The sequence below is a fragment of the Rhinolophus ferrumequinum genome, chromosome 27 (genome assembly GCF_004115265.2).
Source record: "Rhinolophus ferrumequinum isolate MPI-CBG mRhiFer1 chromosome 27, mRhiFer1_v1.p, whole genome shotgun sequence".
Classification (NCBI taxonomy): domain Eukaryota; kingdom Metazoa; phylum Chordata; class Mammalia; order Chiroptera; family Rhinolophidae; genus Rhinolophus; species Rhinolophus ferrumequinum.
This window is the reverse complement of record NC_046310.1, coordinates 11,580,345-11,586,344: the sequence shown is the minus strand read 5'-3', so window position 1 is coordinate 11,586,344 and position 6,000 is coordinate 11,580,345.

Sequence of the window (6,000 nt, the reverse complement as noted above, 5' to 3'; positions counted from 1 at the left end):
GTTCTCTTTCTTTCACATGTGTTCTTTCTTTCCTTCCCTAGTCCTTCTTCTCATTAAAAATCAAATTACTCTTCCTCTCCCACACACACTCAGTTTAACCATGATGCTCAGAAGCCTTGTTTCTTGCCCACAATGTCTTATTTCTTAACCAACAGGGGCTCAGAAACGTATCTTTGCAAATGAAGGCAGTTCCCTCCTTAAAAGGAATTCTCCCAGCTGGTAAGACGATCCATTTCCACATGCTTAACGAGAGACAAATCGGGCCAGGAAGGAATACAGAGAAAGAAATATTGATTTTGGTGATTGCAGTGGAATAGTAATATGCCAGTGGCCCATAAAGACACTAAGAGGATTACAGGAGTAGAATCCATGCCCGATTGAAAGGGTCGTTCACTGCAAAAGACCTCTCCAAACTTAGTACATGAAACTAATTCTGTGGATCAGGAATTCAGACAGAGCAGAGCGGAGATGCATCATCTCCACTCCATAATATCTGCACCTCCATTGAATGGCTCGAGCAGTGGAGCAGGCTGGAACAACTGGGCAGGCGTCAGCTGGCGGGGATTGAAATTAGTGCTGCTGTCATGTCCCTTGGTTCTCCTCTATGTGGTCTCTCCATGAGTTAGCTTGGGATTCCTCACAACATCGCCATCGTGAGGGGCGGAACTTGTGTGTCAGCTGGTTTTCTCACAGGTAGCAGGTGACAGCTGCCAGGATTCTTGAAGTTTGGGCTCAGAAGTCTCAGGACATCATTTCTGTTTCACAAAAGTCATAAGAGGGGCATCAATAGACTCCACCTCTTGAAGAGGGGGACAGCATAGGCAGACAGGGAGGGAAGGAATTGATGATGGCCACTGAGGGACAGGAATGGCCCAGGGGATACATCGAAGTGAAGAAACAAAAGGCAGAAGGGGCAGCATGGGTGACGATTATGATAAAATGAAAGCCCGTGGGTGAGAGAGAACATAATGCAATTGGGAGCTACAAGCCGTTCGGCGTGGCTGGCATGTGAGATGCTCATCCTGAGTGAAATGCTCACGTGGGCTGCAGAGCTAATCGGGTGCCAAACCACAGAATGGTGCGTGCTCTGCAAAGCACCCTGCACCTCACTGAGTGTTTGGGGCAGAGGTGTCATCCGATGTCTGCTACTAACAAGCTTGTTGCTGCCATCCGCAAGAGAGATGATGGTGATCTGGATGAAGGACATGAAATGAAGCAGCAGGGAAGATGTAAAGAAGTGAGCAGATTCACGAAATAGAAAGGAGGTAAGATCAACAGGGCCATCCACTAGGAAGGCGAATACGTGGAAAGAGTGGCTATTTTGAGGATGACAATTAGTTCAGTTCTGACAAAGTTAATTTTGTGAAACCTTTAAGTGTCGGGAATAAATAGCATAAACAGGGCTCAGCCTGAGTGTGAGAGAGTGATCTGGGGTGCTGAAATCAAACGTGGGTTGATCAGCCAGCAGAAGTTGAGGGTATGAAAACATGGGGAGGTCAGGTCTGGGCGTGGGACCTTGGGGAGCAGCAACATTTCAGGTCTTAATTTGCAAGATTCGTTGTTTTGGAAGATCTGAGAGAAAACAGACAATTCAGTGCCCCAAAAGTATCTTGTGCTTGGTGAATGCATAGGGAATGGCCCTCCAATGGATGAACCACCATAAGGACAGAATTAGGACTTCTGCCTCCCAAAGTAACGATGTTAAAAATTGTATCTATGTGTATTCCACATATCTGCTGGAAAACAGGAGTGAAAGTCTCTGACATGCGACTTTCTGCCTAATAGGGAAGTAACACGGAAAATCGCCTCAGTTCAGATACCTCTGATCACAAAGGAGGAATGCCCTAGAATGGGATTCAGGGAACAGCTTTGTTTCCAAGTTTCATCCAGGCACCCAAACTTAAATTCTTCAACTTTTCACTCTTTAGTGGTTATACAACACATTTTGCTCTCCTTTCTGAGTCCTGGACCCCTGGGAAATATCAGTCTACTTAAAAGCGTCATCGTGATTGTTCTCATTCACCCAAGTGTAGCGTTGTCACTGGTCCTGGGAATGTCAGACATTCCAGGACGGTGGGTCCTGAAAACCTGGTGTGGGCTTTTTGTCCATTTCAGCCCTTCTGTCATGGAAAAGCTTCCCTCCAGATCATGGACAGAACCAAGTTTATACCGTGAAACACCTCCTCTATGAGTTCCCATTGTTTTCTATAAATGTCCAAGCTGTCTTTACAGGGCTGTGACAGCTGCCAGCCAGGATGGGTGACAGAAGCTCATGAGGTGGGGGTGTTTTCCTCTGCCACATTGGGCTTTATTGGATATAACAAAGGATCTAGCCAGCTGGTGTATGGCAGAGAGTAAGAAGCTCAGAATGCCCTCGTAGACTATTATGTGATTCTGAGAAAGGAAATTCAGGCAAGATCAATACATCCTCTGTGAAGACGTCAAATGTTTTGTGACGTCAGTTGTTCAGGGCTGTTTTTAGTGAGGATATCCCAGTCTTATGAATTTGACATGAATTTGGCTTGGTGCCCCTACAGAATGCAATGTAGGCACAATTTGATCTTCCTGTAATTGTCTGTTTTACTTGGCAATCTTGGCTAATTTTTTCCTGTGAAGTGAGCCCAGGACGTCATCAGGACAGTGGTTGGATTAATTAATGAGGCATAATAATGTGCATAATAAAAGCTTATGATCTGAGTTTTCTTCCCACTGAGTTTTCCTCTCCTTCTATAGAGAACTGCTGGTCTCACCGGAATCTGTGAGTCATGTTTTGTTAAACGAGTCTCTTCTTGTAAACAACATCAAGGGGAAAATAATAACTGGAGAACCATCTGTTTGATTGAGTCCTTGACTTTTTTTTAAATTTCCCCCCATTGCATTAAAGGAAGTAAATAGGAAAAACAAATTCTAATTATATTGCTGTTTACTGATTACAGGATAACTTTTATTGTATTTATTTTCAATACCACTGAGCCGAACCCAAGGCCTTTATTATCATCCTGCTCCTTCCCACAATCTCTTCCTTGTCTCTTCAGCATGTAGCTCATTATGGTCAAGCTTATTCTCAAGATTGTTCAAATCTTTGCAGCCCAGTGGCACCAGAAATAGCCTTGTTTGCTTTGGGGTCAACAGTCAATTGCAGAAAACAGTCTTTCACACGTGCCAATGGCAAGGCCACTGGACACACTGCCTGTAGGATACGGCTTTAAGTTCCTAGCTGTTTCATCTGGTAGAGCTGAGTTTGGGGAAATCATTAAACCCTCTTTATTAATATGGAAAATGTGGCTTCAACAACTTCAATTCTATAAATCCTTCCTAAGCACTAACTGTGTATGTGGCGGGAATTGAGTGAGACCTGGATGAAGGAATAAGCATATCAGCCTTGCCCATCACAAGGGATCACTTGTCAGGGTCAAGTGAGATAAATACCAGGATGTTCTCTGCAGATTATAAAGCTTGGCCTGCCTGAGATTGGTGGACATTATTACCATTTGATTGTGGCAGTGGCTCCTTCACAACCCCAGGGCCAGTTGGGTACCTAATTGTTCAGAGCTGGGTAAGGATTTACCAGTGTACTAGGCAACCGTGGCTTTCGCCTTCCTATGTCTAATCCTTTCTCAGAGAGAAGAAACATGGCCGCTCTCTTAGATTCACCGACTGATGACATTTCGCTGTGGTCATTTAACACATGATGTATTTCTGTTGAAAATTCCTTGATTTTACAACTCCAAAGTTGTTCTAAATGTCAGTGCCATTCTTGAGGAAGGTCAACATTTGCCTAAAGCAACGTTAGTTAAAAGGAAAGCATAAATGCTATGATGACCGGCGCACTGTGCTGCGTGCCTGCGTTTGTCTCTCGTCACTGCAGGGAGTTTGGGAGTTGAAATTTTACGGGAACAAAAAGTTTGCACAGAAAGGGTGCATTCCAACATGAGTCACAGGCAATGAGCTCATCATCCAACTTCTAGTGTGATCAACTTCTTGAAAACTGGGCATATCAGGAAATAACTCTATTCATCAAAGGAAAGATTTAGCCTCTCCTACTCGTGAACCTCATCAATGAAGTCACTTTCGTGCACATGGATCATAACGCTATTAGCTCTCTTATCTTCTCATTAATTCATGTCCCACCTTTGGGGAGCTGTGACAAATGTTTGCATTTTTTCCCAACAACCCCTTTAGAAGTTCTTTCTGGCACATAATATTTTTAAATTAAAGTTAATTGAAAATTATCTTAAGAATGTGGTCATTAAGATGTAGTTACCAGAAAAGGAAAAATGGATATCACTAAAAATACCTCCAGCATATTGCAAAACTCGGGCTCAGTAGTACTGTTCTCACTCAAAGGACTGAGATACAAATGAGACACAACATCAATCTTGTAAGAGTTAACAAATTTAGATAGCAGCAATCTATATAAACTATGGGAAAACCCAAGATTAAGATAAAAAAAACATGGCTGAAAATTTCACGACAAAAACAATAATGGTGTGTGACAGAGAGAGAGAGAGCTAGAATTGAGAACTTTTGGGGGAAATAATGGTTTGGGGTCCAGAAGGAGTCAGGAATATACCAACTTAACATTATTCAAAAACGTCTTGCAAAGGGCATTAGAAGCATGACTTAATTGGTCTACCTTTTCTTTCCTGGGATTGGTCTCACAAAATTAGGAAACACCATCCTGTGGGAGGAAAGTTCCGCTTACAACCTGGTAGTCTAGGTAAGTACTGAGCACAGATCATTCAAAACACAAGGCAGCAAAAGCTAAATGCCATCTAAGTAGCTAGCTGGGGTGATGGGGAAAGTTAAATGCAAGTAGTATTTGATGGCTTGGGAATCCTTTCTCTGGGGCTATTTAATTTGTCTACTCTTCCAAATTTTGTTATTCCTTGGTCAATTCCTAGCCATGCTTCCAGTCAAGGACTCCACCCCTAGAATAGAGCTGGCCTGTGTGCTCGTGGCCCCGCTGGGCATCCTACCAAAGCTGACCTCTCAGGCAGTCAGCCAGCCCCCACAACTCACCCAGACCCCTCTTCATCTTCTTTAGAGCCACATTCCCTGCATTTGCCTCCGTGGCCCTTTGCTACTCTGGCTTTTCCAGCTCAAGATTGTGCTCCAAACCCTACTTTGGTGATCTTCCTCCCACGCATCCTCACCAGACTCTCACCATTGCATTCCCTTGTTTCCTGAATGCTCTCTGCTGAGTGACCCTCCTGCCACTAGCATGGTCCCAGTGGATCCATATGAAATGTGCTAGCCTCAGCCACGCCCTATCGCCAGGGAAGAGGATTGGTCCTTGTTAGGTACCCGTGTGATCCATCCATCATCAAGTATTTATTGAGCATCCACTATTTATCAGGCCCTGTCTTAATAAGTTATTAACAAGACAGATAAGGCCTGTCTTCATGAAAATCATATGAGTGAGGGAAACAGAGTAAACTAATAATAAACAATTTCATATTTTCATAACTAATATAAATGTTACCGTTGTTTACTGCTATGAATAAATAATAGCTAATAATAAGGGCCGACTTTTATTGAATGATTTCTATGTACATCATCCTAAACACTTTTATGTAGACTTAATCTTTAGAACAACCCTATGAAATAGGGACAATCATTATCCCCATATAACAGGTGAGGAAACTGAAGCTCAGGAGTGTTAAGATACTTCCCCAAGGTCTCACATCCTGGTTGAGACCAGGACTTAAAAACAGGCAGTCTGACTCTTGAACCTATACTCTTAGCCCACCAGGTGAAGAAGGTCTATCTTGGAGAGAATATATTTGAACCAAGACCACAATGAAATACAGTAGAGAGCACAAATGCTCTTGGCTTTTCCGTTGTCTAGTAGTGTCTTTCTTGGCAACTATACACCCATGGTAACTCCAAAAGTTATGTACATGAGACCCCTCTCTTTCAAGTTTACTCAAGCCCCTGATCCAGGTGGGATTAATTCTAAACTTGGCAAATCTCAGGGTCTCAGTAGGTCTCATTCCC